We start from the raw sequence: 23,803 nt of genomic DNA, 5'->3' as shown, positions 1-23,803 counted from the left end.
ATAATTCATTTATCCATGTGCGTGGGATGCTGTCAAATGCTTTTTGTAATTTATTTATGCTGTACTTAGATTCTTGCCCTTTTTACAATTCTTCATTATGGCTTTATTTAGCAACAGATAATACTTTGTTCCATATGACTTTCTTTTATTACCCATTTGTTCTATTGCCATAGTTGAGTTTTCTTCTAAATGACTATAAACTCTGTCAGTGTCAGTTCAAGAATAAAGTTTATATATTATTGGCAGGCAAGACATTGGTCTATAGTTTTAAGGAAATCTTACAAGTTTACTCTTAAAGAGGAGTATCATTTTTCCTAATGTTAACCAGGGTGGTGTCAATTTGGGATGCTCATATAACTAGTTCTTACTCAAGGCTAATTTTTTGTGTAAAGATGTTAAAACGTTAAGCCAGAAATGTGGTAATGAATTTGGGGTGTGGCTTTCCAACTAGGAGTTTTTCTTAATTTTATCTCAATTTCTGTGACTGTTACTTCATCCTATTTCATATCCTGTACATTTCAAATTCTTAATGTTTCGTATAAATTTTCTATGATTTCAGCATCTTTATTATGTTCCACAGGGTCTTCTTAAACATTTCTCCAAAATGAGACTATGTCTGTCTTTTTTGGTGGCTTTTCTATTCCTTTTGCTTCATTTCTCTATTCTCTATAAACTTTTTTTGGGTCATCAATGAATTTATTATTTTGCATGTTTGTATTTATTTGCATATCTTCTAATTGTTTCTGCCTATGCTGATATCTTTATCATCTCTCTCTTTTTTAATTTCTTCAACTGTTTTGGGTTTGTAATACTATAACAGGAATGGACCTCATTCCTATGTTAGTGTATAATTAAAACTCATGAAATTAGTATTATTTCAATCATTAATGTTAGCAAAAAGTGCTCTAGGAAGCACCAAGAATTGACTCTTTCTGCAATTTATACCTACCTGTGTGTATGAGGATATGTTTAGGGAATTCTTATAGATAACAGCAGTTCTGCTGCCTGTTTATTTGTCCTCTCGGGCCTAATTTTATTGAAAGCAGGTGGTCTAATTTCAGTGTTATTTATATGTTTATAAGACCAGTTTGCACAGTGGTTAAGATTTCTGGCTCCCATGCAGAAGTCACAAGATTTGATCCTGACCTCTGGCAATGCCTGTTTGGAGTTTGCATGTTTTCTGTGTGTCTTTGTGGGGTTCCAACCACTTCTGTAAAAATATGCTATTTCCATCTCAAACTCACCCAAGAATGGAGAGGTAGAGAGCAGCACAGACTCTAGATGGTGCCCTGTAAGGGGAAGAGTTGTACAGACTGACTGCTTTAGGCATGTCCTGTGGTGCACAGTATCCTCAAGATTACTGAACATAGATCACAAACTGTGCACTGTGTCAGGGTAGCCACTTGGAAGAGTAAAATATGGCTCTAGGTGATTTGGTGAAGTTGACCCATGTCGCCAAATGGGCAGGTGTATTTGCTGGTGAAAAGTGGGTTGAGGACCTGGCCTACTTCAACTTATGCCAGAGATGCATGCTAAAGGTTGGAGGGGTGTATGTGTTTCCACTCTCCAGTCTTTGCTTGCCATAAAGCCCAGCAGCCCTGGGTCAATAAGCTACTGGCTGTCTGGTGTGCAGTTGCCTAGCTTGTTTTACCCTGCTAGCTCTGTTGAGCAAAAGCTGGAGGTAAAACCAATCATCCTGATAAACATGAAACAAGAATTGCTATACTCAGTGCAGGTTCACTGACAGGATGGAGCTTGGAAGTGGAAGATATGATGGGAAGTAGGAGGGTGGACATTCTATGTCTCCAAGAAGGGCAGTGCAGCAAAGCCACTTGAGTCGGGATCCAGAGTCTACTATTCAGGAGGAGAACAGACTAGAAATGGTGTGGGAATTGGAGAGGCTTCAGAAGGCTGTGAGGAATGTCATCAGAATTGGTGAGAGACTCATGGCAGATTCCAGTCCAATGTTCGGGCCGTATTCTTAATCTCAGCCTATGCCCCACAGTAGATAGTGAAGAAAAGAGTGCATTCAACAGTAGTTGCAGCACCTACTTGATAAAGCAGGACAGCATAAATTGGTGTTGATAATAGATGACTTAAATGTACATATCAGGACAGACAGAACAGGATATGAGGACTGTCTGGGTATATATGTGTGTGTATATATATATATATATATATATATATATATATATATATATATATATATATATATATATATATATATAGATATATATATTTCTTTTTTTTTCCGGCTCCTGTATTTTCTAAGTGTGTGTAGCTCATCTACTGATTTCACAAGTCATTTTTCTGTTCCAAGCAAACAATCCTCTTGCCTTGCAGAATATCCCAAGATATTCCATGATCAATCGCCACTTCTCCTATATGTATAATAATGTTGATTTTCAACAAGAGATTGACTGTGCACTGAGCTTTGTTGTTTATTATGCAATATTCATCTAGTTGTTGTGCCTAATCTCGATATTATGCAATGAATTATGTTCAGTATTTCTCCATATACCATTAAGTGTTTTAGTGCATTCATTTTATTATTTGTGTAACTTGTCTTACCGGTGCAGAGCGTGAAAATTTTCCATATCAGTCAGTCATCTATACAGGTTAACAAATACATAAAAATTATACTAGCTAAATAAACAGGATCATAGGATCATAGGAATCATAGGATCATAGGAAGTTACTAGGCTATTGGCCCTGAGGCCCTTACAAGTCTAGTCAAGATTGTAGTCCATGTTCTGATAAGTTAGCACCCAATGTCTATGTCCAGCAAGGATACAGGTGGAATCCCAGGGGTACATTTTCTGTTCCCCATCCAGTTCTCCAGGTTGCACTTAAAAAGGGTTAATGAGGTACTCTGCTTGACATGAAGAGGGAGTCTATTCCACAGAAGGGGGAGTTACTGGGATACAAATCTGTTCCACCACCAAGTTCTATTGATGTCATAGACCAGGTTGAGGTCACTTGTGTGGGTTACTTGAGTGAAGCTTGACTTGCGGATATGCAGCAGTCCCATCAAGGTGGGGTCTAAGATAATTTTGTATGCCAGACAGAAGTCACCTCTGAGAAATCTGTATGAGACTGAGTAAAGGGACAGGGCCTTTAGCTTATTTGTGTAGGGTAGATGTTTGAGGCCCTGGATATTCCTGGTGAGGAACCACTGTGTTCTCTCCAGCTTCTGCATGTGCTTTGTAAGGTACATGCCAAAAGGGGCATTGCACTCAATAATGGATCTTATAAGGGAAGAATACAAGGATGTTATGACTTTCTTGTCTCTGAATGAGTTACCCTTACTAATGAGGTGGGCCATGTAGAAAACTTTCCATACAATGGAGACAACATTGTGGTCAAAAGTCAGATTGCTATTAACCTGGGTGCCCAAGTCCCTCACAACTGATTGTGTGCTTAGGACATTGTTATTATTGTGATAATTTGTGGGGACATCACTCTCCCCAAAGGGGATCATGATGCATTTTTTGGCATTCAGTTTGAGGCCATGTTTCTGGCACCAGTCATTTGTTTGGGTGAGACCCTCTTTGAGGATGTCCACATCATTAGGAGAATTGATGACAGTGCCCAGATTGCTGTCATCTGCAAACTCGGTCAGCCATAGCCCACTGGTTTTGGTGTGCACCTCAGAAAAGTATATCCCAAGCAACAGAGGCCCCAATACTGATCTCTTAGGTACACCTCTTGTTACAGGTCTACTGCTTGAGGTGGCTTCCCCTATTTTGACTAGGTGGGTTCTATTAGTGAGCCAGTATACTACCCATCTGGTAACATATGGATTGATGCCTAGTTGAGAGAATTTATCTATTATCCCTGAGGGGGAATAGTATTGAAGGCCTTGGCCAGGTCAAGGTAATCAGTGTGCATCATCTTCTCCCCATCTATGGCTTTAGTGACTGTCTCAAGGAAGTCAACCAAATTGAACAGGTATGACCTCCCTTTGACAACACCAAACTATGTGGGATCGAGTGTTAGGATGTTGGCAATGTCCTTGTTAATGAGATCCATGATAATTCGCTCCATGGCCTTGCAGATCAGGCTAGTTAGGCTGATGGGTCTATAATTTCCTGGATCGGTGGATGTTTTACCTTTGTGAAAAGGGATTAATTGGTAAAGTGTATTTGGACAATAGTCATACTGTATTCCCTTCCTGTACATATATGTCAGTGGGTCTACTTTTGTTCCCAACATTTATGATTCATCGAACCATAAATCACCAAACTGACTTTTCCGAAACAACAATTTGCTGAAACTGCAGTATGCCAACTAACAGAACCATGAAACAACAATCTAAAAGTATAAAACAAACACAAACACATTCTCCACAATGCACCCCAACCCCACAAATTAAATATACCAACTCCGACATCACACTACATTAACAACATGGGCGGATTTCCAGAGCCTTACTGTAGTGCGGTCTCCATATACAAGCTACGAGAGCAGTAAAATTACTTTTAACCATCCTCAGCATATGTCAACCTACTGGCATACCTGTCATGTAAAACAACAAGTACATAATTCTATTTCTCTGTCAAACGCTAAGAGCATCACTTTCTCTTAAAGGGAACTTGGCACACTGCGGTTTCGGCAAAGTGCTATTTCATAAAAGTGAGTTTGGTGATTTATGGTTCGATGAACCATAAATTCAGTGAAGAAAAGTAGACCCATGCCAGTATATGGAATCTATTTCTCTGAAGTACAAACTAAAACTAAAGGTCTGTGGCTGACAATGTTTGCTGATGACTGCAAACTGGGAGCATTCAAACAGTCTCTAAATGATGTCAGCATCCTACAAGAGGGTCTTACGCAAACAAATGATTGAATCCAAAGTCATGGCCTTAAACGTGATGCAAAAAAAAAATTTATTATCATCCCTCTCAGTAACTGCAATGTTCCTGCTAACTTCCCCATCAATAAAAACACCCTAAGTATGCACTCAGTGGTGAGAGACCTGGGCACACAGATTGATGGCAACCTTACCTTTGATCACCATGTCTCCACAGTGGTAAGAAGGGCATTCTGTATTGCTCATCACTTACGTAAGGGCACTGCATCCAGAAAAAAGAAATTATAACCTCTCAGTAATCTTCCTCATCAGGCCAATAATTGAGTACAATGCCCCTTTTGGTATGTACCGGTTCCTTACAAAGAAAATTCAAGGTCTTCAGTATCTGTCCTATGTGGATCATCTGGAATCAGTCACTTTATTCTGTTTCATACAGACTACTCAGAGGTGATCTATGCCTTGCATATAATGCAATCTTTGACCCTGCTTTACTGGAAATGCTGCATATTCACAAGTCAAATGGTACATAGGTTACTCACTCTAATACCTTAACCTGGTATGTGACATTAATAGAACCTGGGGTTCCTATCACTTAGTTGAACTTTTACAAGTTCAACCCACATATGGTAGAGACCATAAGTTTGAATTTGGAAATGTTTGAGTGTTTGAATGGAAATCTCCATAAGCAGAGGTTTCCATTTTGTTCAATGTGGTGCGATCTCGGAGTTGGTATATTTAAGTAGCGGGGGCTGTGAGGGGTGCAGGGGTGGGCTTGCCCACCTGCTTACAACAATTTATTTTGATGTTCATTGTTTTTTTTGTTTTTTTTTTTTCCGTAGTTGAAGTTTTGTAACTTCGAACATAATGGTTCGACCATTAGGTGTTCAGAGTTATGGAACTTTGACTATGCGATGTAGACCCTAGAACCTGCTGGAGGGACAGATTTGTCTCCTAGAGATTACCACACCTTTGAATCAGGCTCCCACTTCATGTCAAACAGAAAACTTCATTGGCCTTCTTCAAACACAATCTGGACGATTGGATGGGTAACCATGAATTCACCCACGGGGTTCCATCTGTGTCCCTCTTGGACAGGGGCAATTGGTGATTGATCGTGGAAATAAGAGTACAGCTTGGCTAGGCTTGTAAGAACCCTAGGGCCATTAGCCTAGTAACTTCCTATGATCCAATGATCATGGCATGGGAAATATGTACATACATTAGACAGATAAGAGTATAACAGTGAGGAGATTTTTACAGCACTACTCATATATCTGCTTATAGACCTACATCTCCTGCTTTTGAACTAGAAGGTCCTGGCGTCTAGTTATGATCATGATTAGTACTTGAGACTGTTGTGCTATGCCTCATCAATGCTCTCTTGCAAAACTATGAAAAAACAGTGTCTACAAAAAGAAAAAAAAAAACATATCTGTAACAGTCTGTTTGGGTTTTCTCAACATTCCTCTTTCTTTTCAGTGAATGTTGTTACACTATCTTTTCAAAGCTGACCAGTAAACAAGGAGCACTTATGTGTACCAACCCTTGGAACACCTTATCATACAAGGAGAGATAGCCACAGTATTCTTTCCTTCACCATGCAGGTAGGTATATATTAAATAGCTTCTTCTTTTCAAGGTTTATATGTTATCTTCTTGTCTGGGATTCATACATTGTCCCCTTGACATTCTTAATTAGGAACCTTTCTCTTCTGATCCAGTGACAAGGAGTTTGACTTTATTCAGAAACAATGGCCACAATACATCCCCTATAGGCAGTTGCTTTCTAGTTGCCATGGACATCTGCCTCTTGTTTGCCTGTCTTCTTTGGTTCTGCATCTTCTTTTCATGGCAAAACATTAAGTAAACAAAACCTTACAGTAATCAATGTGGCTGTCTGGTTCAGCAGTCACTACAAATCCAGGACATCCAGGAATACATTCACTGAAAGCTGACGACTGAAAGCTCACTTGGTCGAAGTTCATCTGGTCAAAAATGGAATATAGCCCCTGCCCCACTGCAGTGCAACCCTGGAATGAGAAAATTAAATAGGGGAGGTGTGGGGGGCATAGCCCCCCCACATAATTTTAATGTATTCATTGTTATAAGAAGGTATATCCATTAGAAATGCATTGATATATATATATATATATATATATATATATATATATATATATATATATATATATATATATATCTAAAGTAAAAACTATTAGCATAATGTGGGGGGCTACGCCCTCCACACCCCCCTATTTAATATTCTCACTCCAGGGTTGCACTGCAGTGGGGCAGGGACTATATTCCATTTTTGACCAAATGAACTTCGACCAAGTGAGCTTTCAGTCAAGTGAACTGCCTGGAATAATTTTCGACCACCTAGCTTGTCATCAAATACATCACTATACTCTGAGAAAATAGTATCACTGATGCTGGAACTGGGATATGTGCTTACATGATGTACTTCTTTGTTAAAATAAAGCAGTTTCATTCTCAAACTGTATCTGATCTGAGACCTAATAATGACTGCACAGTTCTTCAGACTACATAAAATTGCAAGATGTAACTGTTCCCAGCCAAATAACATGAAAGCACTATTGAGCCTTCAGTATGAATCTCTTCATCTCCAGAATTGCAGAATTTACCGAAGTAAGTTGCTCACCAGTTTCACTGACCACTGATACACCGTCTCTAGAAAGTATGGTTGCAGCTTTCTACATAATCAATATTTCTTAATAACTGAATGTGACTTGCTCTTGCTTGATTTACAAAATGACTCACCCTTATGCTGTACTGAGCATGCTCCTTTAACTGAACTCATCTTGGAACTTGCTAGAAAGCTCCGTGGTCTCCCTGCCACACCTACAGGGGTTGCTGTTGCCATATTCCTAGGCCTGTTTCCTTTTGCCACATGTTGCATTCTGTCTCCATTTGATCTAGAAGCTGCTGAAACCATGCTCTTATCACTTTCAAGCATACTTGGATTTGACCTCATCTTTTAAGTCATCAAATCTGCAAGTTTTAGCTTTGTTTCTCAAGTCAGTGATATAAGCTGCAAACATTTCAACTGGCTTTTAGTTTCTTGTGTAAAATAAATGTCTTTCTGTGAGCTTTGGCCGGTTAAGACCTGCATGATATCAACGTAGTAGATCCCTTCATTGTTATTCAGTTTCTGTCTTATACAAGTGGTACAGTGAATTATCTTCTGTTTAAACTGTGAGCTTTGGCCGGTTAAGACCTGCATGATATTTTATCTGCACTTTTTAAAGTAATTTGTGTTGTATTGAGCAATATCTAGCTAGTAGTTGACTGGGTAGTAGTTACCATCATTGTTATTCAGTTTCGTTAAGACCTGCATGATATCAATTGATCGCATGTGTAGCTAAGTAACTTTTATCTGCGCTTTTTAAAGTAATTTGTTTGTGTTGCATTGAGCAATATCTAGCTAGAAGTTGACTGTTTTTTCACTAGTGCATGTGGTATTTTCAGTTTTCATTGTTATTCAGTTTCTGTCTTATACAAGTGGTACAGTGAATTATCTTCTGTTTAAACTGTGAGCTTTGGCCGGTTAAGACTTGCATGATATCAATTGAACGCATAAGTGTAGCTAAGTAACTTTTATCTGCACTTTTTACAGTAATTTGTTTGTGTTGCATTGAGCAATATCTAGTTAGAAGTTGACTGTTTTTTCAGTAGTGCATGTGGTATTTTCAGTTTTGACTGTTTTTTCAGTAGGTCCCCACCACCTCCCTGTTTTTGTCTTGGTGTTAATCTTGGTGGCTTTGAAACTGCCTGCCCCTCTTGTAAATTTGCACTTGGATACTCCTCCTGGGCCCATCTCATTTGCTCACTCAAAAAAAAAAATAAAAAAAAAAATTATCTGCTTTTACTGTATTTGTGTTTCTTCCTACTTTATTTTGCTTTTGCGTCATCTTAAAAGTACTCAATTGTATTTATTACTGCTTGGTGTAACTCACTCTAAGCCTTTTAGTTTAAGCACTTGGGCTTCAGACCAGTTGTTTTACATTAAGAAGATTTGTGCTCTGTCAGTGTTTGTTATTCTAAAAGTGTATTAATTCTGGTTTAAGCACTTGGGCTTCAGGCCAGTTATTTTTTATTAAAAGGGTTTGTGGACTCACTCTTGTGGAGAGGAGGCTGAGGACCTTCCTTGAGCTGGGAATTTTTCTTAAAGATTTTAGTAGCTGCTGCATTTGTACTGCTTTTACTAAATTGGTACACCTTGTTTGTGCTAGCATAGACTAGATCCAGGCCTGTGAATCTAGTTCTAGTTTGTATAACTACAACTTAATCCAGGCATAGGTTTGTGGCCTGCACTGTGGTGGCAGGACAGGTAGCTTACATCCTTCTAAGTTGGGAACTGCTGATTGATGGCTCAGTGTCTGTTATTCTAAAAGTGTATTAGTTCTGGTTTAAGCACTTGGGCTTCAGGCCAGTTATTTTACATTAAGAACGTTCGTGGTCTGCACACTCTTGGGAGGAGAGGCTGGACTCTCTCTCTCAGCTTGGAATTTTTCTGCTGGGCTTATAGTGCCTGCATATTTGAACTGTTTCTTACTAAATTGGTACACCTTGTGTGCTGTAGAAGTATTCAGTTGTATTTATTACTGCTTGGTAGTAACTTTATTAAAGTGCAGCTATCATTCAAAGTCTTTTGGATTATGCACTTGGGCTCAGACCAGTTGTTTTACACTAGGAAGGTTTGTGGCCTGGACTGTGGTGGCAGGACAGGTAGCTTACATCCTTCTAAGTTGGGAACTGCTGACTGAGGGCTCAGTGTCTGTTATTCTAAAAGTGTATTAGTTCTGGTTTAAGCACTTGGGCTTCAGGCCAGTTATTTTACATTAAGAAGGTTCGTGGTCTGCACTCTTGTGGGAGGAGAGGCTGGACTCTGCCCTTCTGAGCTGGGAATTTCTGGTTAAAGGCTTATAGTGCCTGCATATTTGAACTGTTTCTTACTGAAATTGGTACACCTTGTTTGCTGTAGCATAGACTCGATCCAGGCCTGCTGAATCTAGCTTTATTTGTATGCTGCTTGTTTGTTTGCTTGTTATTTCCCTGAAATGTAATTCCACCTAAAACACGGCTTTTCAAAGCTTCTGTGGATCCCTAGTGATATCTGCATTGCTTACTGTACTTATTTCTTTGTTTCACTTGAAAGAAAGTTACCGTTTGTCATTTTTGCATTTAAGTTACCTGAAACACATTGCATTTACGTTACCTGGCACTTGCTCACTAAAGCAATTATATAAGTCAGCACTAAAATGTTAAAAGCACTACACCCTCACAAACTCCCCTTGAGTACTTTGTTCCCTATTGGCCCTTTTTTTTTCAATTATAAAGGAATTCCCAATACTATTCTAGCATGTCCAAAGGTCAGTTGACAATCTCCTCTCCGGTCCAGCTGGTGAATCTCGGAATCTTGAGGCAATGTTACAACTGCCTTATGTACACAGACAAACCTCTCCTCCTCCCAACAAATTCCAACACATGTGAGAGATGCAACCATATAGCCATACTGGAGGCTAAGCTCTCTCAACTCAGTACTGGCGAAACCAGTCAGGAGGAGAAGGAAACCACACTCACTACAATTCCAGTCTCACATAGACCTACCACAACAGCAAACCAAACACATAAACACACAAAAACATACTCAGAGGCTCTAAATAAAAATCTGCCTAAGCAGCAGAGACCTTCAAAGCAGACACCCAAGCAACCGCTACCCCAAAACAAAACACGTGCAACACATAGCTCACAAAGCCAGTGTGCCGAACAGTCACAGCCCTTAAGGCTAAACAACACACCTGATACACTTGTAATAGGTGACTCTATCGTCAGGCACACTGACGTCCCGCTCACCAGGCTGAACAAGGAGAAGGTCACGGTGAGCTGCCTGTCGGGCACTAGGATCCGCCACATAACACAAGCACTCAGGTCACTCCAAGGCAAGTACAAATATGACTCAGTCATTGTCCATGCTGGTGTGAATGACCTGAGACGTACCTCCCTGGACTACATGAAAAGAGACATAGAGGAGCTCTCTGAGCATGTAGCCCAGGCCTGTATGACCCTGACCTTGAGTAGCATCTTACCCTCACCAAGAATGATGCCACAATATGAAGACAAGATGATCAATTTCAACAATTGGCTTAAGTATTGGTGTCATTCAAAGGGGATCCAGTGCCTGCCAGCCTGGGATGACAAGCCACAATGCTTCACTAGGGACAGCTTGCACCTGTCACCCCTGGGCTTTTGGATATTGGCAAAGGCTCTTGCTACCCCCATAGTGCCTTTTTTAGGCAAGGCTCAAAAGACAAACCCACCTCCATAGGTATCACAAGGGATAAGAAACTAAGAGTAATGCTACTCAATGCCAGAAGTCTAAACCTCAAGATGCACGCACTCGAAACTCTCCTTAGCATGGAGAACATCGATATCTGTGCAGTAACAGAAACCTGGCTCAAGGCTCCCAAGAGTACACCAGCACTGCCAGGTTATACCTCATACCATGCTTTTCACCCCCAAAACTTGGACCGTACCACAAAAGGGGGGGTAGTATCAATATTCATCAAAGATACCCACGCCTTCTGGTTGGTGGCACAGCACGAAGCATCAGAGACTATCCATGTGTAACTAACAGTGGGTAAAACTGCCTTCCAGTTTATAGCCTGCTACAGACCACCCACCCAAACCCAGGAACCCCACTTGGCCTTCCTGAGAACACTGGAAAGAGTGAAGGTCTCTCCAAACACCATTATATTGGGTGACTTCAACTACCTAAACATAGACTGGGAGCATTACTCTAGCTCCAACACCCTAGCCCAAAGGTTCCTAGAATTTATAAACTCAAATGCTATGGAACAACTTGTTACCACTCCCACAAGAGGGGAAAACCTACTGGACCTGATCATCACCAACATGGGGACTCTATGCTCCAGACCAGAAGTGTATCCCTCACTGGTAAGATCAGACCATAAACTAATCTCACTGGATATTCACATCCTGACTCCAGCCCATGCCCTGGAAACCATGGTAAAAAACTTCTCTAAAGCAAATTTCACACTCCTCAAAACCGAGGTGGAATCCTTCAAAGCCCCCGGGCCTGTGGAAAATATGGCCCAGACAGCAGAATCCTTTATAAACGCATTCTATGAACACCTTCAGGAAAGCATGGATCATGCAATCCCAAATAAAACCAAGACCCAATCCTCCAAAGGCAGACGTCCTGTCTAGTGGACCCCAGCCATAAACAAACTATACAATAGAAGGAGGAAGCTACTACATGATAGAGCAAAATCCCAAAAAGGGAAGGCATCTCTGATCAGTATTAGCAAAAAACTATGGGCACTCATAAAATCGTCTAAGGCCAGCTTCGAGAGAAAAATTGCACCGGACACTAAAGATAATCACAAGGCTTTCTTTAGTTATGTTAGGAAACTGGGTGGGAATTCCCAGATATGCTCAGAATTAGTCCAAAATGACAAAAAATACACCGAACCCACAGACATTGCCAACATCCTAGCTGACAAGTTCAGTGCAAACTTCTCCCCCACCTCCCCACCAAAAGGGCAAATATCTATCCCAGCAGAGTGCTGCCCAACTGACATCTCAGATACTCAGGTAAGAGCCACCCTCTCCAAAGCAAAAAACACAGCATCAATGGGACCAGACGGTGTCCTGAGCTGCATCCTACATGAACTCCAAGAAGAGCTAAACCCAAACATAAAACTACTGTTCAATCTCAGCCTTACTACAGGATATGTACCCAAAGAATGGCGTACAGCAACAGTGGTCCCTCTCCACAAAGGTGGTGCCTCAACGGATCCTGGAAACTATTGCCCCATAAGCCTGACTAGCTTGGTCTGCAAAGCTATGGAAAGGATCATCATGGACCTCATAAATAAAGATATTGGGGACCTACAGACACTGGATCCTACCCAGTTTGGCTTTGTTAAGGGCAGATCCTGCCTCTTAAACCTGGTCGATTTCTTTGAAACAGTCACCAAGGCCATTGACAAGGGAAGGTGGTCCACACAGCCTACCTAGACCTCGCAAAGCCTTGATACAATACCCCACTCGGGCATTATAGATAAGCTCACCAGATTAAATATAAACCCCTATGTCACTAGATGGGTTGCAAACTGGCTCAAGGACAGAACCCACATGGTTAGAATTGCTGGAGCCATGTCAGACTCCAAACCAGTTACAAGTGGCATCCCACAATGCTCAGTCCTGGGACCTCTCTTGTTCGGTATATATTTCTCAGAGGTACAGGCCAACATGGAGGGACTGTGGCTGACCAAGTTCGCAGATGACTGCAAACTGGGCACCATAATTGACTCTCCAGCCAACACAAGCATCCTCCAAAAGGGCCTCATAGAAACAGACAACTGGTGCCAGAGCCATGGCCTCAAGCTAAATGCCAAAATGTGTAGTCATCCCTTTGGCAAAAACAAAGTGCCCACAAATTACCACATAGGTGGTAATCCATTAAGTACAGAAGAAGTAATTAGGGACCTGGGGACCCAAGTTGATAGCAATCTCTCATTTGACAACCACGTGGCCAAAGTGGTTAGCAAAACATTTTATATAGCCCACCTAATCATGAAGGGATTCACATCTAGATCAGGGGAGGTCATCGTGCCTCTTTACTCATCCCTCATCAGGCCCATAATTGAGTACAATGCCCCTTTTGGGATGTACCTTACCAGACACCTGCAGCAACTGGAAAGACCCAAAAGTACCTCACCAAGAGGATCAAATGGCTCAAACAGATGCCATATGCTGCCCGGTTAAAGAAACTCCAGCTCTACTCAATGGCATGCCGCCTGCTCAGAGGCGATCTGTGCCTGATGTATAAAGCCATGTCCAACCCAGAATTAATGAACATGCTGAACCTGAGAAAATCCAAATAATATCGAGCTACGCGCTCGAGAGACTTGAACCTCAACACTGAAATAAATAGGACATGCTGGAGGGACAGATTTATAACCCAGTGGCTCCCTTCACTCTGGAATAAAATCCCAGTCCAGGTTAGGCAGTGTCCCTCATTGACTCTCTTCAAGAGGAATCTTGATGAGTGGATGGGAGATTGTAGGTTTACCCCGGGTATCACATCTGTGTCACCGTTAGACAGAGGCACAGTATACTAACCTCGAAAAAGGGCATAGCAAAATTAATTTAAAATGGGTGGCGAAAGCCAAACACACTCTGGCTAGGCTTGCCTTAGGGTAGATAGCCTAGTATGAACCTATGAACTTATATAATTGCAAGATGTAACTGTTCCCAGCCAAATAACATGAAAGCACTACTGAGCCTTCAGTATGAATCTCTTCATCTCCATAAGCAACAAGCTTTGCAGAATTGACCGAATTAAGTTGCTCACTAGCTCTCATTTTAGCAAATGTTTCTGCTGACATTACATTACACTTTGAACCAGTGTCTACTTTGAGCTCTGTTGGTTTACCATTGATGCGGACAGTACAAAATATTTCATCCTTTGCCAACAAATCTACTGCATTAACCTTTTCACTGACCACTGATACACCATCTACGTAGAAAGTATGGTTGCAGCTTTCTACATAATCAATATGCTTTCTTGAGTGACCTTTCTTAATAACTGAATGTGACTTGCTCTTGCTTGATTTACAAAACTTTTGAAAATGGTTCCATTTTTACACTTCTGGCATTGCTGACCAAATGCTAAGCATTTTTCTCTTTTAGACTCATGGTTGGATCCACAATTATGACAGTTATCAATAAGACTTGACTTGGGTTTTGCTGACTCAACCTTGTGCTGTACTGACTCACCCTTATGCTGTGCTGACTCACCCTTATGCTGTACTGAGCATGCTCCTTTAACTGAACTCATCTTGGAACTTGCTAGAAAGCTCCGTGGTCTCCCTGCCACACCTACAGGGGTTGCTGTTGCCATATTCTTAGGCCTGTTTCCTTTTGCCACATGTTGCATTCTGTCTCCATTTGATCTAGAAGCTGCTGAAATCATGCTCTTATCACTTTCAAGCATACTTGTGTGCCTTTCTATGAGCTCATGGATTTGACAAATCTCTATGGCTTTGCTCAACAATAAATTACTTTCACAAAGCAAAATCTTTCTCACTGCAGCACTATTAACACCACACACAGGCCTGTCCTTTATTAGCTCATCTTTTAAGTCATCAAATCTGCAAGTTTTAGCTTTGTTTCTCAAGTCAGTGATATAAGCTGCAAACATTTCACCTGGCTTTTAATTTCTTGTGTAAAATTAGTGTCTCTCTAATGTGACATTTATCTGAGGGTTACTCATTTTTCTAAATTTACATGTCAAGCACTCAGGGTCTTCCCTTCTTTCAGCCAGTACCATAATATGATGGTTTCCCCCTCTCCTGCATATACCTCTGGTGTATACACAAAAGAAAGCTCTCTTTCAATGTATTCTGACCCAGCTTGTTGTGTCTTTCGGCTTTTCCCGCTTAGGGGTCGCCACAGCGGAACTCCGGTCCACTAATGATTGGCAGTATATTTTTACGTGCCAAGTTGCCAGCCCTGACACACAACCTTCAACGAAGGTACACCCATTCACACACGTCTCCACACAGAAGAAGCTTTAGCTGAGAATCGAACAGGACAATGTCTTACTGTGAGGCGACAACGCTACCGCAGCACCACCACCACAGTCCTCTCTAATTCTCTGCTATATTATGATCAAACATAAGTGGTGATGGTATGTCAGAAAATGGTGCTTGTATGAAAATATTGTATTCCTGCTCGAATACTCTCTAATTCTCTGCTATATTATGATCAAACATAAGTGGTGATGGTCTGCAAAATGCCTATGCCATATCAACACACAGTAGCGAAGATTCTTGAAATTATGTATGAACATACATGCACAAATGTATGCCAGAATTTTATGCCAGTACTTGTAATTGCAATTATGCCCAACAGCACAACAAACTCTTTGAAAAACTGCACTTTGCCAAATAAGTCTCTGTAGCACAAGACACTGTGAAATCACTGCACTTTATGAAACCACTCTTTATCAGTGTCAGAAATGCTTTGAAATAACTGTAGTTTGTAAATAACTGTACACGGCAGAAAAAAACTTGGAGTAAGAAACACTTCAAGATGAATGCACTTTGCAAATAAACTGTACACAGCACAGAAACCTTTCAAAAATGGCTGTACTTTGTAAAATAACTCTGCACAGTATAAGAAACACTCTGAAACGGTGGCACTCTGAGAATAAATGCACACAGCATGAGAAACTTTTTGAAATGGTTGTACGTTGACTGCACTTTGCAATGTAACTGTACTTTGCACAAAGCAGACTCTATGAAATAATTGCGCCGTAATAAAGTACACACTGAGATACTTCAAACAACTCTAGTTATGCTTTGACTTGCTTTGGTCAATGTGAAATAGTAGTTTATGTCCAAGTACAGTCTTTTACTAAAGAACATGCAGTTGCCTTGCCCTTTAATCTTAATTTGTCCTTTTATTGTGCTTGTTATGCCCTTTTAATCTTGTCATCCTCAGCATACTTTTCTTGTGCCCGTTTTACTTTAAACATGCTCATTATGTAAATCATAGGAAATTCTGAACCCCTTGTAAGTATTTGTGCCTGTCTTATCAAATATTGTGGTTTTGTACATTTTGTTTAATTAATAAATGTATTTTGTGCTTTTCGTTTGCTTAATAATATGTTTTGTGCTACTCATTTGATTAATAATGTGCCGTTTCATTTTCTTTGTCAAATAAATAATTTGTGCAGTTTTCTTTACCTATAGCTTGTTTCTGGCCCTTTTCCATTTGTCTGTGCTCCATTCCACTCAACCTGCTTGGTTTGCCTTCATCTTCTGCTTTGTACTTCATGGCTTGTGGAAGCAGCACTCTCGATCCTGGTTCTGACACCATGTTGCTCGTCTGGATAGGATAAAGCAGGCAAGCAGTCATGGGTTATGTCCAGTCAGCTTTATTACACACAAACACGTCAGGAATGAGGCTTTGTAACATCAACTTAAATAAACTTATAAACACACTGACTACTGCATTCACACATCATCACTCTGGCTGTTCGCTCGAAATGGCATTACTGCCTGCACACGCTCAGTAATTATATGCACGTGCTACATGTGGAAATGCTTTTTAAAGGTACATATACACGCTCTGATCTACACAGGCTCAGCTACTAACTCTCTATATACAGATAGAATCCACAGGTTAGCCCAACTGGGCTATCTTACTCTATACTTCTAGGCATTCATGCCATTGAGCCACTGATAATCCATGTGAGGAGCTAATTTACCAGTTGTAGACAACTTTCTTCATTATTACCTTGACTGAGGATTAAGCTATTATTTCCAATTAAATGTTTTAAGAACTTTCCCACTCCACATTTTAAATGCACATGTATTGGAGTCAGCACATTCTGTATATTAACATGTTGAAGAGACACACTTCCAAGCACAAAAACAAAGGTCTTTGGGCTTATAAGTATGGGTTGTAGGCCTGGATAACCAATCAGCATTTGTGTTGGATAGGTCAAGCCTGTTAGTCATTGTATACTCAAAGGCTGCTGGTATACTCATCACTAACTCGTCCTGGTGTTGTTATTAGTTTGCTTATTTAACCATTGTGAAAGGATGTGATTTGTTACCAAAATGAAGTGCTGTCTAACAAACAGTATTTCAAAACACTGTTTTCATAATTATCACCATCATCAACCCATTGTTTCCCATTTTCTACATGCAGTCAGTGTATCACTGTTATATATCAGTTAATCGAAGTTTCAGAACTTCGAACACCATATGGTCGAACTCATATGTTCGAAGTTCCAAAGATTCAAATATCTGTAAAAAAAAGAAAACAAAAAAAAAAAAAAGTGCTTTAAGCAGGGTGGTAAGACTCCCTGCACCCCCCACACCGCGACTACTTGCATATACCAACTCCAAAATCGTGCTACAGTGTAGGAAAGGGAAATCTTCTCTTTCTGCACCATACTCTGTTAAAGTGTGATCTCAGAGTTCATATATTTAAGTAGCGGGGGTGTGGGGGTGCTGGGGGCTTGCCCCCCTGCTTAAACCTTTTTTTTGTTTGTTTTCAACATGTTTAGTTTTTTTTTTTAATGTTCGAAGTTCTGCAACTTTGATCATTAAAGTTCGATATTTAATGATTTGAAGTTGTAGAACTTCGACATTTTGATATAGGCCCGTGTATCACACCAATTCTCACCATCTCTCTTGATTCAGTGCCACTTTCCTATCATTCTGCCACAAGTCTCTGTCACACAATCCATCCATATATTTCCTGGATACTCTTGATTCCTCTTGCCCTTTTCCTGTCTGTCGCAAATCATCTTCAAAATATTGTCTTCTGCTTTCTTGCACATGTGCCTGGACCATTGTAATCAATTATCTTTGCCTTTCTCTGCAATCAAGAGACTTTGGCTTCTGCACTTCTACACTAATGTCTTCATCACTTTATCTGTCCCACAGTGTGCATCCTACCACCCTTCTCAGGCACTTCATCTCTATTCCTCTAGCATCCTCAACTGCTCTGCCTTCACTGGTTTCTACACAATACAGTAGTACTAGTACTGGTCACACTGCTGTTTCTGTTTACCTTACTTTTCAGCATCTTTGACATTCTTCAGCCATACACTACCCATAATACTCTGTGCTGTTTAGCTGCAAGCCTTCTGATTCTAGCTTTGACCTCATTCAGGTTTCCCTTCAATTCAACCACCCCTCCTAGGTACATGAAGCTCTTAACTCATTCTACTATTTTCTCTTACATAACAGTTTTCAACTTCTTCTGACTTCCACCATTTGCTGCCATTACAGGTGTCTTATCTTTACTCAGTTTTATCCCATATGCCTTCAGTTTTATATTTCATCTCCCTATCCTTTCATGAAGTTCTTTTTCAGTTTGTCTGTAATGCCACATCATCTGCATAAAGCAGCATTGTTGATCTGTTCCCTCCAACCTGTTTGCTAATGTAGTTCATCACCAGTAGGAACAGCAGCTGGGTCAGAGATGAACCCTGATGCACACCCACTCCCATTGGGAACTCCTCTGTGAATCTAAAAACTGTTTGCATTGGTGTCATTTGGTCCTTGAATGTAACCTTCACCAATTCTGCCAAATTTTCTTGGAATTCAAACAATCACAGGACTGCCTAAATCTGCTTTCTTGGGATCCTGTCATATGCTTTTTCAAAGTTTAGTAATGCCCAGTTGGTCTCTTTCCTCATCTCATGTTTCTTCTAAAGTATCTTTCTCACTGTGAATATAAGGTCGGCTGTGCTGCATCCCCTGAATCCTAAGTGCTTGTCTCCCATCCTTTTTTTACTATTCTGTATATTAGTGTATTATTCACCCTCTCCACAGTATGATACCTCTATACTACCATCGTTTGTGAATATGTCTCCTTTGTTCTTGTACAAATTATTTTTAACTACTTTTACTAGTCTGGCACTAGAATGTTTTATTCTATAGTCATCTGGGATACACCTCTGTCTCCATAAAGCTGAGTTCCCACAGGAGCCATTTCTCCCCTAACCTTCCCTACAGCTTGATCATATGTGCTATGACCTCATTTGAGCCTGCTGAGTTCCATGACTAAATTTTCCTTAGTACTGTTATTACATCTTCTAGAGTGGGCTCCACATGTTCTTTAATTATAGGCTGTATTTGGGGCAATGCAGCTTCTGTGGGGTTTTCTTTATTCAGAAGATGCTGGAAGTACTCTTCCCATATGCTCTGGTGTCCTGTGAACTGATGATCATGTTGTTGCTGGCCTCCCTTATAAAGGGAGTCTGATGATCAGCCTTTTTATCTTTCTGTCTTTGCCTTGCAACCTGATAATGTTTCTTTGGGCCATTTACTGAGTCACTTCCCAGGAGTTGGTAGAATTCTTCTGATGACTTGTTTTTTGTTACTACAACTGCTTTCTTAGCTTCTTTGTTAGCCAACTGGTATTAGCCTAATCTGTCTTTTCTATCGCTCATTTTTTCCTGCACTCCTTCTCTCTTTTGATGACTTCCTACACTTCGGCATTACACCACTAGTTTTCCATATGTACCAAAACATAGAAACTCAAAATTATTGCTAGACAGTCTCTTTCAATAGCTGACTATCTATTTTCTGAATTGCTTAGCACCCTGCTGATATAGCACACAGGGTGATCCTTAACACTGAATGTCTTGGGAGAGACCTGCTCTCAAACCAACCTTTGATTTGTCAGTGCATGAGCGAAACTCTTTAGGAAAATCTTTAGGAAAATCAGGAATGATTAACACGGAACACAGGGATCCTTTTTAATGCATGAGAGGCTGAAGGACCATTGCACTTTCACAGGAGACTCCCATCTTGGAAGAAACATAATATATTATAACATGAGAATATTAAACAAAACCAGATTAATAAAAGCAGTTAAAAATAAAGAGTGGCAAAGCACACATTTCAGAGATAGCACTAACTGCAGGCAGGATTTATTAAAAAGTATTTGCAATCAATATTTAAATGAAATTAAAGTCAAGACTACCAAGGGTGAATTTAAAGTTAAACCATGGTGATGCCACTCTTAAAAAAAAAAAAGACTGTAAGAAATATAAAGTATTAAAAAAAAATTATCAGAAATATTTGGTTAACAAAATAAATAAAAGAGGATGTGTTACTTAAGATACATAGGTATGAGAGTTCTCTGATAAATGTAAAAAAATAAGAAAAGTATTTAGTTTTTTTATAAATATGCTAACGTATAAGTATGTAAGTTAAATTAATTTAGAATGTGCAGACAATCATAGAACATATTCATATTAAAAACATTAATATTATCAGAAACTTTGAAACAAATACAGGCAATGAATATTTTACTGCATTATCTGCAAAGCCTTATACTAATAATATTTACTCCTTACTGTTTGTCTGCACTGCGGTGGTGGTGCTGCATTAGCGTTGTCGCCTCACAGTAACACGTTGTCCTGTTCGATTCTCAGCTAGAGCATCTTCTGTGTGGAGACATGCGTGAATGGGCGTACCTTCGTTGAAGGTTGTGCATCAGGGCCGGCAACTCAGCATGTAAAAATCTACTGCCAATCATTAGAGGACCGGAGTTCCGCTGTGGCGATCCCTAACCGGGAAAAGCTGAAAGACACACACACTGTTTGTCTGCACCGTATCATAATATCTCAAAGGTATATGTCTCTAAAGGGCTAGGGATCAGATTTCACATGTAACATCATCTGTATTATCTTGAATAATTTAAATGAGCTGTAACTTGGAGTAGCACCTATTAACTAGAAAGGGTTGTTTATAGTGCCAGTCTATAAAGGTTGTAATAAAAAAGAAAAAAATTAATCGTAGACCAATAAGCCTCACTAATATCACAGGAAAATGTTTCAAAAGATGTTTGCTTACTAATTTGGACGGAGAGTATCTATGGCAACTCAAATGGTCCAATACATTATAGCTTTATGAAAATAATATCCTCTGTGAACTCTCAGTAAAGTTCTATGAGAGGGTCTCTACAATATTAGATAAAGGGAAACAATGCCTAATGCTCAGTCTTGATGTTACCAAGGCATTTGATTCCTTATTACATGGTCAAATGAAATTAATTCTTTAAATGCTGGACATAATTTACTAGCTGGATTAAAAACGGGCTAAATAACACCAAAGGCTGGTAATTCAGGGAACAAGATGAACTTGGACATGTACTAACAGGGAAGTCCCACAGTGCTCTATATTGTGGCTGGTTCTCTTTAATATGGAATTCTCAAACCTGTGAACAGCTCCAAATTATGAAAATCTAAATATGCTAAAGACCTTAAGACAGGGATTGAGATAAAACAGTCAAAAAACACTGATGAGTTAAATACGTACATAATTAGTTTGCAGAATCGAGTCAGAAGTTTAGGCTTAAGTTCAATATTGCTAAATGTAAGATGATAGTCTATTATATTAAATCTGATACTAATCTTGATATAAAACTAGAAGACAAATATCTGGAGATTGTAAAACAGATCAGAGACCTAGGTGCTACAATTTGTTCAACATTGAACAGTCAGCAACATGAAACGGAAATAAAAGCAAAGGCATTCAGACAGATGGGTTTAATATTTTACAGTATTGTATTGAAATATCAGATTATTCTCAGAACCTTACTTATGTCAACAGTAATAACAATCTTATTTCAACAGTAAGATGAGTCTTAGACATAATAAGGCCTTGCTGAATCTAATTATGGCGGCTGCCAGAAAAGAAATTTCTAGAAAATGGAAATAAAAGTCTAAACCAACTATACTGGAAGTAGTGAATACAGTAACAGAGGTAAAACAACTGGAAATGGGATCTTTATAAATTACATAGATAAAATGGGAATTGGAACAATGCATGCAGAATAATGTTTTGGAGGATGAATGAGGTTTAAAAGAAGGCAGGATTTGAATGAGCTATGTAATGTTTGATGGACAGTGACTGAAAAGATTATCCTGGAGATTTAAATAACTCCATGTAAGCTTCATGTGAGATTGAGCGGACAGCCATGATGACTACCAGGGGTCAAAATACTGAAACAGCTGCAGTGTTAACACATTATACAGATGTGTACTCAGTGCAATGCACACTATAACAAGGTTTTCAAGACTGAAATAATGCGTGTTGAGGTGATCAGAAAGGGCAAATACAATGCAACATAAATACACTAGGCAGGAAAAGTGAGCAGATTAAAATGGCCACAGACATGAATGATAGGAATGAAGAAAGAAGAAGGGGGCATGTACAAGATGACAACTTACCCAAGATAGGATCCAAGACAAGTCAGAAGCATAGCATGAAGCACATATGTAGATAGCAAAGTGCATACCATAGTGCTGTTTACACCTCCTGTATGAGTATATGTATATCACAACACATGATAGTGTGTATATATATATATATATATATATATATATATATATATATATATATATATATGGGTCTACTATAGATATTCGAAATTTCAGAAAGCCAAAACCCATTTGGCTGAGACCATATGTTCAACTCCTGAAATTTTGAACATGTAAAAAAAAAAAATAAAACACACAACATAAACTTACTTTTTAACTGCTAGCAGTGGGGCTACGCCCCCCTGCACCTTCCATGGTAGGCTACACCCCTCCACACCCCCAGTATCTTAAATATACCAACTCCGAGATCGCACTACAGTGTGGAAATGGAAATCTTTCCATTCCGTACTGTACGGAGATGCTGGTTCCACATGGTAGGCATTTCAAATGTCGATCATATGGTCTCGGCCATATGGTCTTCGCCATTATGAAATGTCGACCATGTGTAGGGCAACTATATATATATATATATATATATATATATATATATATATATATATATATATATATATATATATATATATATGTGTGTGTGTGTGTGTGTGTGTGTGTGTGTGTGTGTTTGACTGTCTCACAAGGTTACATATCAGTTGATATGAATGGTTGTGATATAAACCTCACAGATATGCTCACTGGAGAGGACATTTAGGATGGTATATAGAATAGGGGGAATATACATGTTGTGAAGATCTAATATGACTGAAATATCAGCATACATTACAACCAGTCATGGAGACACAACATCAGACTCATGGACAACTGATGTCCGAAGCAGGCACAATCAAAAACAATTTACAAATATCAATGACATTAATCTGTGACATTGCCAGAATATATGAGCTTCATTTATTACACATGTTCTGCAGGAACAGATATGTTACAACTATAATAATTTTCAGTATTCTATAAGTGGAATTTATTTACCAACCATTTTTCCAAAAATAAACTCTCTTTGGGGGGGTTATGTGGGACAGTGTTAAACATAGAGCTGAATTCAGGTGTAATCCTGGCCATTTGAGAGGTTGGCATGACACATAATTCACAAGTCACAAATGCAACAATTGAACCCATGTCAGCAATGTTGTC

Source organism: Protopterus annectens, chromosome 8.part0 (assembly GCF_019279795.1).
Source record: "Protopterus annectens isolate FY-2018-M chromosome 8.part0, PAN1.0, whole genome shotgun sequence".
NCBI lineage: Eukaryota > Metazoa > Chordata > Ceratodontiformes > Protopteridae > Protopterus > Protopterus annectens.
Note: the sequence above shows the minus strand (reverse complement) of the source record.